This window comes from Mus musculus, chromosome 11 (assembly GCF_000001635.26).
Source record: "Mus musculus strain C57BL/6J chromosome 11, GRCm38.p6 C57BL/6J".
Taxonomy (NCBI): domain Eukaryota; kingdom Metazoa; phylum Chordata; class Mammalia; order Rodentia; family Muridae; genus Mus; species Mus musculus.
This window is the reverse complement of record NC_000077.6, coordinates 82,626,507-82,637,447: the sequence shown is the minus strand read 5'-3', so window position 1 is coordinate 82,637,447 and position 10,941 is coordinate 82,626,507. Positions and strand designations below refer to the sequence as shown.

Here is a 10,941-nt window from a genome sequence, read left to right as displayed (position 1 = left end):
TGGCAGAATGGGACATGGGCTGCTTCCAGCTTAGCATATCCACCTTCTGCACACCCACCACATGGGAAGATGCAGCAGGGTGGTCATTTCTATTGTAACCTGAGGCTAGAAGGGACACATGTCCCTTCTGATAGCTTACTGGTCAGGGCTGGATATGTGGCCTCATCTAGCTGCAGAGAGGTTGGGAAGTATGGGGAAATAGACCACGTGAAGTGTTAGGTGAGCGTGGCAGTTTCTGCCAATCTCTGACTCTCAGGGCCAGGTGGTTTGGGATACCTCAGGGCATGGGAAGATGGCTACCTGGATATATGAAGGGTAACCTGCCCCATGTTAATTGATATGCAGTAGATGGGATACTCTAGAAAACATTTTCGACCTACCTCTTCCTCCTCATCCCATGTAATATATAATTAACAGGTAACCTAGAGGGCCACAGCGAGTAATTGCAAGTCACACAGCATTGTGTCACAGAGCTGGCCTAGCCTGGGTTCCCAGAGCCTACTTGTTTAGCACACCTATTCACACACCCATCCATGGCCCATTCCTATGGGCAGCAGGGAGGTCAGGAAGAATGTATAAAGATCTCGCTGGAGCTATGTAGTTTGGGGTCCCAAGACGAGGCAGGACCTGGCTAGCATCCTTCCCCTGTCTCCATCCATCCTGGATGTGATGGCCAATTAGTCAGTGTGCACCATTTCCCTGCCTTAACAACCACTTTAGATGCAGCCGGCATGGGTGTGCATGACAGCCACGATGGACGACGACATTTGTAATTAGCAGAGACATCGGGGAAGGAGAAATGGGAAGGTTTTATAGTCAAGCAAACCTCAGAATTGAAATAACTCTGCTAATTGTGCCTGCGTGCTTATTAACATGAAGGCAGTTAGTAAATAACACCAAGTCTGGAGCTTCCGCACCCCATGCTATCTGGGGGCTGAGACTCACCGTGGAGGCAGCTTGCCCAGAGAAACTGAGCACAGGTGTGAGGCAAGCTCTGTTCTCGCCGCTTTGCCTAAACACATTCTGTGCCCATAGTTGTGGAGAAACTGAGGCACGGAGGGTGGAGAAGTAAGGGAAATCTGGCTTTGATACAGTTTTCTTTTCAGTACTGGGTGTTGAACCTAGGGTCTCAGTCATGTTAAACAAGCATGCTATCACTTTATCTTACTAATATTATACCAGTAAGTGTAATACTATACACATTATAATTAATTAATTAAAACACCAGGGAAGAAAGCTGGAGTCCTTTAGATTCTAGATCTGTGGTTCTCAACCTGTGGGTCAAAACCCCTTTGGCGAACCTTTACCTCCAAAAATATTTACATTTTAATTTGTAACAGTGGCAAAAATTACAGTTATGAAGTAGCAACGAAAATACATTTTATGGTTGGGGGTTCCTTGCAACATGAGGAACTGTATTAAATTTTATGGTTGGGGAGCATTCAGCTCGCCATGAGCAACGTATAAGGGTCTCAGCATTAGAAAGGTTGAGAATCGCTGCGCTAGACAAACACAAAGCACTGGCAACATCCCCCAGCCTTTTTTTTCCTTTTCCCTTTGAGATAAGGCTTCACCCAGTTACACAGGTTATCCTTGAACTCTTTCTGTATCCCAGGCTGTCCTTGAATGTGCAATCCTCCTCCTCAGCCTCCTGAGAAACTGGGATTATAGGCCTGTGCCACCAACCCTGATGTTCTTAACTGCTGGTTGAGAACAAAACTGGAGCTCTGTGTAGGGGAAGGATTTCTCCCTGGCATCCTAGAAACCCAGGGCGAACGTGGGAGGAACTCAGGGAGCCCGTGAACTTGGCCAGGAAGGAGTGTGTCTCCATCTCCACTAAGCTTGCAGTGAAATTGAGGATTTCGTTGTAGATGTGGGTGACCAGCTACAATAGAATTGCCAGAAGCCGGGCTTATCAGTAATAGAAATCACTGGTGTTACCCTGCCTTACTCCAGAGGTTTAAATATCCTAAGAAACAACTTTAACTCCTCACTGTTTTCTGAAATTAGATCCCACCCTTGAAAGGCATGCATGTGACTAAAATGTGCATTTTTCTTTTAAAACCCTACTGGGATGAGGAAATGGCTTCCCTTGCAACTGTATACATTGTGCTCTGGTCTTTTAAAAGGCAGGATTCTGAGAGGGAATCCACAGGCTTCACTGGGCCTGCAAAAGCTGACATAAGGCAAAAACAGGAAAGAGAGAGCCCCCACTACCTCTGGCCAGAGACCGTCGAACATGTGAAAGTGGCCCTGGCTGCCCCTTGCCCTGCTTTGTCTGGAGCTGCTGGCCTGATTCTTCTGCTGTGTTGTGTGTGTGCTCGCTAACCACCTGCCTGGTCTGCTGCCTCTCTGGCTCACTGGCGCTCTGCTCTGCGGAGCAGATGAATGGCAGGACCTCTGCCCCTAGGAAAGCCTCCATGGATTCTCGGTGGGGAGGGACTTCCCTAGGGCAGAGTTCCAGGTTAATTTATGTGTTAAGTACATGTTTGTGTGTGCACATGGATGTCAGAGGTCAATGTCAGTTGTCTTCCTTTATCATTCTCTACTTTCTGAGGCAGGATTTCTCTCTAAATCTGGAACTCTCTAACTCAGAGAGACTTACTAGCCAGTGAACCCCAAGATTTTCCTGTCTCTGGCTCTCCAGAGCTGGGATTACAGATTCGTACTGCCAAGTTTGGTTTATTGACATGAGTCCTGAGTATCCAAGTTCAGGTCCTAAGGCCTATGCAGCAAGCGCTCTTGCATGCAAACCATCTCACTAGGCCCTCTGGCATGGTCATCCTGGCTGTACATACATGGAAACTGAGGCACAGAGCAGCTTCACACTTTGCCCAAGATCACACAGTGCTGGAGCTAGGAACCACAAGCTAACTCTGATACCAGGGGCAGAGCTCTGACTCCCAGATCTGGGGCATGGTGTGTGAGGCAGTGCCCCAGCAGGCCTTGTACAATGCAGACACTTGCATAATTGAAGACAAATCCTGGCACAGGTGGGTCGGTGTTTCTGTTGATGAGCTGAAGTCACCCTGCTGCACAGCAAGGCTGCGAACACAGTTTACAATTCACTGGGCCCGACAGCTTCAACGTTCTTCATCCCTAGGAAAATGCAAACAATACAGGTTGTTTCATACTTTGCATATAAAGTGAGACTTTATTAATATCTTCATGTCACAGTGTCAGAGTAACATAATTCTAAATCTTATAAAACACAGAGACACCTGTTGCTAAGTGACTTGGATTTCCAACTATGTGGTAGGGCTAGACTATGAGCTGCCAAGGGTAGGGTCAGCTTCACATGTGTGTGTCCCCGGTGCCTAGCACAGTACCCAGTAGCAGCTCAGGAAGAGCTGTCCAGTGAGCACAGTCTGATCAAAGCCATGCTATCTGGTCCTCGCTTGGGGGACAGGGAGACTCCCTGGAAAGTGGTCGTGTAGTTTTGAATGTGAAATGTTCCCATAGGCTCATGTATCTGAACACTTGGTCCCCAACTGGTGACACTATTTTAGAAGGTTGTGAAAGTTTAGGAGCTGGAGTCTTGATGGAGGAAGTGGGTCGCTGTGGGTGGACCTTGAGGTTCTAGAGTCTGGCCCCACTTCCTGACCATGTCTCTGCTTTCTGTTTGGTCGAGCTTTGAGCCTGGCTGCCCCAGCTAGAGATGCCCTCACTACCATGCTGTCCCTGCCATGAAGGATGGTACCCTCAAACTGTTGCATGTAACTTTAAAACGCACGCTTGCTCCTTACCGAATGCCGGCAACGGCCATCTCATTCACTTCCCACAGCTAGCTCCGCCAAACCTCCAATGACCGCTCCACGGCTGTGCATTCTCCTGCCCACTTGAGTCGCCATGGATGGAAAACACCAGACAGCCTTCATATTTTTAAAACAAGCCAGATAACACAACTGCTGAGCAAAAAATATCCTGCCCCATCCCCCTTAGTCTCTGCCCCTGAGACCTACATGTCTGTCGCTTCCTATCCACTCCACATCGTCAAGTGACTCCTCTTCTCTCTCTCCTCTTCCTCCTCCTGGGACCCAGAATCCTACTTTATCCTTTGCCCAGCGATTGGCTTCTGCTGTCTTTGTTGACCTGTTAAAATGGGGAGAAAGTTCACATGGGATCACCTGGGTTTGTGATCTACTCCTTGTAGGGGCAGCCACTAGTGAGGAAGCAGAATTAGCATCAAAATACAAGCAGCACCAGGGCAATCCACAACATCAAGGTGGCCCAGGATTAAACCCTTCTCCCTTAAGTTGCTTCTTGTCAGGTATTTGGTCCCAGCAACAAGAGGAGTAATTGCTACAGTGGTACTTCTGTGGAATTTTGTTTGTTCTAGGTTTACCTTCACCTTTAAAAAGTGAGGGGAGAGAAGAGCATGGCAGCTGTTAGTGATAACAGGGTGGGACAGAGAGGGCCACAGCGGTGAGCAATGAAGGAAACACTCTACATAGGAGAACTACATTCAGGTGAGGAGAAGCTCAGTGCATTGTCCACCAGCAAGGATGACCAATTTCTGGGTCACTCAACAAAAATGGGGGAGGCGCTCCTCAGTCTCCTGAGTGAAATGAGGCTGGGGAGACTTGGGGACAGCAAGAATCAGAGGACTACCATCCTTTCTCCTTTGTAAGAACCCTGCTCATAACTACCCAAAACAAGGATAGTGTTTGTCAGCTTCCCTTGCAGCTAGCTACATCTGTAAGACTAAACTCTGGATAAGCAACAGAGGAAGAAATAGTGTGCACAGCTTCCAAAAGGTGTCCAGAAAGAAACTAGAATACACTTGTCTTCCTGCCAGCTGCAGCGCAGATGTAATGACTGGTAAGGGAGCAGCCACACTGGGTAGTGATGTGAAGTGAGGAAAGACACCACGGAGCAGCAAAGTGGTTGAAGCTCAAGGCCCTGATATGGAAGGTGCCAGAACAGTGAGTACTGGGTCTTCACTGGAAACATTACTGTGACTTACAGAGCTTCTCCCTTGCCCAGTGACTGGGACTCAACCTCTCTGTTAGCAGCTGCTGTGCTACTTAGTCTAACCTGAAGGGGGTGGGGTTAGATACAAAGGAAGAAGGCTGGCACTTCAGTTCTGACAGGAAGTGGGGTTCCTTGTTCCAGAAGTAAAGTATTTAGTGAAAGAGAAGATTGTTTGGGGTTTGTGATGTGGGGAGGGTGCTGTTCCTGACTTTGCTGATTGTGTATCAAGTGCCCTTGGGTGACTCTATCTCCTCATCTGAGGAACAAGAACAAGAGCCCCTCCTTCATGGGTTGGGAGAATGAGAGTTGATGTACACAGAGGGCCTGATTGGGGCAGGTGCTCTGGGGTCATGGGTTTGAGAAGCCAGGGACCTGAGCTCTCCCAGGCTGAGAGTCCCATCAGGACTCTTCCTGTACCCGCAGAGCTGAAGGACCCAAGAGGTGATCTGGGTCAATGGGGAGACTGGAAGAGCAGAAGGGAGCACAGGGGAAGTGGGCTTGTTAGAGGTGGGTCATGCATGCTGTACATATATGCATGCACGCACGCGCACCTGTGTGTGTGTGTATGTGTGTGTGTGTGTGTGTGTGTGAATGTGTGTGTGTGTGTGTGTGTATATGTCCGTGCATGCATGTGCATGTGTATGTGTGTGTAGCTGAGATTAGAGATCCGGATGGGATCAGAGGCTCAGTATGAACCCGTAGTACTTCCTGTTCTGCGTGACTCCAATTAAGTCCAAGGTCACAGAAGAGTTGGTAGGAGGAACAGGCCCCAGAACCAAGCCCTCTCTGCCAGCCCCTTGGGAGGGCCCCTCCCCACACCTCCAGGCCACCGCCCCTTCTCCCTCTTCCCAAAGCCTGTGTTTCCCTGATTAGGATGCTAATGGAGTGAGGGAGGAAGTGGGGGAGCTGTGGAGCCAGAGAAACACCCAGGATGGGGAGCCAGTGGCTAATTAAAGGCTCCATGTCAAAGAGGAATGCCAAGTAGGTAATTTCCATGCCATTTGAATAATGGGGAAAACGTTTACCATCTCTCAAGTTTGCTTATTGAAAAGAGAGGAAGAAAAAGAAAGGGAGGGGAAAAGGGCTGGAAGGGCAGCCACATGCTATTGAGGAGGTTGGGGGAGGGGAGGAGCAAGGAGAGGAAGGGAGGCACAAATGTAAGGGAGCCTTTTTTTTTGTTTTTTTTTAATTCATTCTTTGTCTTCCAAGGACTTGGAAAAAGCTTGGACTAGAGAGGGCAGCTGTGAGGCAAGATCCCAGCAGAGTTTAGGAAATCCCTCATGTGTTGCACTGCAATTGACAGTTGGCAAAAGTAACCCACATCCTTTGCCTCCCAGAATCCTTTGCCTCCTATAAGATGGGCTGTGAGGTGGGCAGAAAAGACATGGTGATGGTGATAATGATGGTGATGATGGGTTGATGATGGTGGTGGTGATGATGATGGTGGTGATAATGGTGGTGATGATGGTGGTGGTGATGGTGATAATGACTATAACGATTTGAGATAACCAAATGAGTTCCCAGGGATGAGAATGTACATCACGATGCCACATTTGCTCATCAACCGATTGATTCAGCCATTCAACAAAGCCATTTGTTAAGGACTGACTGTGTTACCAGGCCTAGCACCATGTGATAAAGATCCAAGGGAGAATAAGCCATAGTCCTGCTCCCAGGGAATTCTACAGAGAATGAAGGACAGGTAGAATCACCCACCCATTGCTAGGCATGTGAGTGCCAAGGACAGTGGAGAGCCTAGCCTGCTTTGGTGGCAGGGGCTCTGCAGAGGGGCTGTCTTTAAAGCGAGATTTCCAGTATGGTGTTTGTCAGACGATGAAGGGAAAGGGTGTGTTTCAGGCTGAGGGAATGGTATATGTGGAGGCATGAAGTCTACTGAGGGCTTCTCTTTCCCAGACACTAGCAAGGGCTTACTGTAAGAGGTGGGTCGAACTCATTTGGAGGAGACAATGAGACTACAGAGGCAGGTGTGGACAGACTGTGGAAGCCTCATAGATTTTATGTTCGGGCCACAGTATCCCAGAGAGTCACCAGATAGTACTGAAGGATATAGAATATTGCAAGACCAGGAAGCCCCTTATCTCTCTGGAGCCACTCTGGGACCCAGGCTTCCCCAGGGCCCTCAGCTGGGGCCTCTGAGCTCCTCTAGGTTCTGGACTCCCAGAAGCAGGAAGCCAGGTGATGGGTGGAGGGTCCCTGTGGCGCTGGCTTCCCTTCCCTGGTACTGACTACTTCTGTTTTGACTGTGGCCAAATAAATACCTAATCCCCACGCCCGCCATCCCCAAAAAAAACTCAAAGGAGAGATGTGTTTTAGCTCATGGTTCAAGCACCATGGTGAGGAAGACGTGGCAGCAGAGGTAGCCTACACTGATGGCAGCAGGAGTGCGGGGGCTGCTTGTTCACATCGCCACAGAGCAGGGAGCAGAGAACAGTGGATACGGCATTCTCTGGGCTCCTCCCCACCTTCTTTTTCTATGTATTCCGCATGGAAGTCCAACTGAAGACTCCCACGCTCAAGGTGCAGATTATAATCTCTGGAAATGCCCCACCTCCCAGAGCTGGTGTTCTCCTAAGTAATTCTAAATGCAGTCTGGTTGACAATCAAGGCTATGGCAGCCGTCTGCTGTCTTGATTTCTGCTGCTCTGATCCTCCACAAGCCAGGCTGACCTGGAGAAGCTGCCTCTCCTAGGGATAGCTGACATTTGGGGATGCCAACCATATGTAAATCCATATCCCATTCTCCTGCTTTATGGGCTTCTTCTGCTCCGGCACTGAGTACCTGGAGACAGTCCCTTACCCTAGGACTCACTGAGACAATTCCAGCAAGGTGTGCCTCAACCTTGTGCTACACACTCCTGTTTGGGGGTGGGGGGAGGCAAAGGCTCCTCGTGACTCCCCCTTACTCCCCTGTGCCCCGTATTAAATCTGATGCCATCTTGTGCAGCTGTGCTGACACACTGCTCCCCTGAGACCAGTGACAAGCTGTCTTTTCAATGACAATTGTCTCCTCACCTGCTGGCCTCCCCACACCTGAGTAAAGTACTACCTACATCAGTTATTTATTGACACTTTACAAGCCCAAAACAGTGTCTTCCAGTGACAGAAAACATCTGCCGACACTAGTGATTTCTATGGGTTTCTAACCCAAAGAAATCACTAACATCAGGGATGGCCCAGCTGTGGCCTCTGGTTTAGAGTTTCTCATGAAGTCCCCAATGGTGTGCTGGCCCAAGACTGAGGCCATCTGAGGCTTCTCTAGGGTTCTCGGTGTCTTCGTTAGGGTTTCATTGCTGCAAAGAGACATTGCAACCAAGGCAGCTCTTATAAAGAACATTTACTTGGGGCTGGCTTACAGGTTCAGAGGTTCAGTCTATCATCATCAAGGTGAGAACTTGGCAGGGTCCAGGCAGGCATGGTGCAGGAAGAGCAGAGAGTTCTACATCTTCATCTGAAGGCCGCTAGGAGAAGACTGACTTCCAGTCACCTAGTAGGAGGGTCTTAAAGCCAATGCCCATAGTGATGCACTTCCTCCAGCAAGGCCACACCTACTCCAATAAGGCTATATCTCTTAATAGTGCCACTCCCTAGGGCAAGCATATTCAAACCACTACCCTGCATCAAGGATGCCCAGCCTCATGATGGCCTGTTTACCTGACTAGCAAGACAACATTTGGAGGAGCCTGGGTCCTTACCTCAAGAACCTCTCTGAGGCCATTTAAGTGTCTTCACAACCTGGTGCTGGCTTTCCCTAGAGTGAGAGGGGACAGAAGTAGATGATCCGCTGGTGACCTAGCAGTTATATCGCCCACTGCTGAAGCAGGACACAGGAGAACCTGGGCACCCGAGGACACCACAGCCTTCATCCCAGAGAAAATCAGAGTGGCCTTGCAGTGGGACTGTGATGTGGGATAGCCTGTGCACCTCTGGCCTACTGAGCATGCTCTCTGTGGTATAGGAAGGGCTCAGCCCGCTTTGCCAGACGGGAAGGATAAAACCAAGCTCCAGGGCACGCGCTCCTGGCAGATGCAGAGGGCTGCATTTCTCCCTTCCCATCTTTAATCCCATTGCTTCACCTTCTTCAATAATTGCAGTTCCCAGAGGGCTTTGCAGCAAACAATTTGCATAACTGGCCAAATAAGCACCATTCTTTGCTTTAACTCCCAGCTTGAAATTTTCAATGAGCTTCTGCGTAGGTCAGCCACTGTGGGGTATCTTTTTCCTGTGTTACCTCCAAGTCACCCCCAAGTTGCCTGGGCAGCAGAACAGGTCCTGGAGTGAGTTCTGCTCACTGTCCTGAGAGTAGCAAGCCCTGTACTCTGATTCCCAGGGGCCAGTGTGTCCGGTCCTCTCTGTTCTCCTCCTCGAGTCCCTCTGTGGGATGTGTTGGACCATCTCTTGCCATGCTTGAATTTTCCAAATAAAAGCCAGTGAGAGTCTGTGGTCCCATAGCCAGAGTACCATGGTGGCCAGTAAGGTCTCTCAGCCCCTATGCAGAGAGCTCCCTATGGAGTATATCCATGGGTGACCATGGCAGTTCCACATTGTGGCCTCCACTTATGTCCTCCTGACAGGCAGGGCAGGTGACAGGAAGATAATGTGGGGAAGAAAGGGGAAGAAGTGGCGTGTACTAGCCAGATCTCATGGGCAGTATGAATACACATGTGTGAACATACACATACATTCAGGAACACACTGCACAAACACACATGTGCACACACACACATGAAGGGGTTGAACATGGGGAGTGTTAGCAACAGGTAAAAAACAGATCTACCCTTGCAAGGCTCTCCAGCCTGTCAGAGGAATAGAAGGTCTGGATGTGGCCACACCTAGTGTTGATTCATTGGATCCTGGAGTTGTTATGGTCCTTGAGGCTGAGAAGAAGGTAAAGGGGAAAGAGAGTTCCCAGGCAGACTCCAATTACAGGGCACAGAAATGGGTAGGGCCATGAAAAGCCAGCAAGGCCTGGGGCTGTGAGGCTTTCAGCTTGATGTCAATTGTGCTCACAGCAGAATGAGGACCCTGGATCTCTGGCCAAGGCATCCCATCCATGTCAGGGACCTGGAGAGTCTGGGACAGCCTGTGTGGTAGCCTCTTGGTCCCATCCACATCCCTCCTGCCAGATGAGGGAGACTGGAAAGCCTTCTCCTGGCCCATCCATCCCTGTAATTTCTCAGCCTTCCCTCCTGGCCCTTCCCCTCCCTTAATTGCCCTCCATCACGAGTTAACATCAGGAAAACTAATTTTGATCTTGGTGTGAGAAAACCTTAATCCCAATTGAAAAACAGAAAAGAGATCTGCTCATGCTGGGAATATCCTGCAGGTGCCTGCAGGGAGATGGCTTCTGAGTCAGGCAAGGATTGAATTTCTCTCCTCATCAGGCTAGAGCATCTCTGCTCCAAGGTCTGTCTGTGTTGGTGGCATTGGATGGCAGGGAAGGGGGGGTCAGAAAGTCAATCCTGTTGAGTGCTTATTGGTGTCTGGCTTGTGGCTTTGTGTGTGGTTCTGTGTTCTGGTGTGGTGGGGCACCGGCCTGGGCTCACAGCCAGGTTCATACAGCCTTGGAAGTTGGTCCTGGATGACTCTTAACTCTAGGTGATACGTGTAAATGGCAGAAGCAGGGGAAAGGTCTTGGCCCCACCCCTAGCTCTGTTGCCAAGCCCCTCAAGCAGCTGGCAGGGGCAGGGGCCCCACGGGGAGCCAGACTCACCACCTGCAGTGGGCTGAGCCGCGGATGAACACTGACACTAATTGGGGAGCAGCATCCCCGACATCCTGATTTCCTGTCTTGACTGCCTGGCCCAACAAAAAGGCTTTGTTTGATCTGGCTCCGTGACAGCATCTTGTCAGAATCTTCTTGTCTCCTTCAGCCCTGCTTCTAAGACTAAAGGACCCTCACTCCCTGCCACTCTCTGGTAGTCAAGGACAGAGATTGGAGTGCTCCTA

General features: G+C 49.8%; 1 long non-coding RNA gene across 1 annotated transcript; it reads right to left on the bottom strand.

The window, feature by feature from the left end:
• Positions 1 to 1,138: 1,138 nt before the first annotated feature.
• On the bottom strand, positions 1,139 to 4,095 carry Gm11426 (predicted gene 11426). The gene is made up of 3 exons (NR_033582.1): positions 3,963 to 4,095; positions 3,747 to 3,872; positions 1,139 to 3,099 (listed from the first exon to the last, which is right to left on the bottom strand). It is a non-coding gene; the product is annotated as a predicted gene 11426 (long non-coding RNA).
• Positions 4,096 to 10,941: the final 6,846 nt, after the last annotated feature.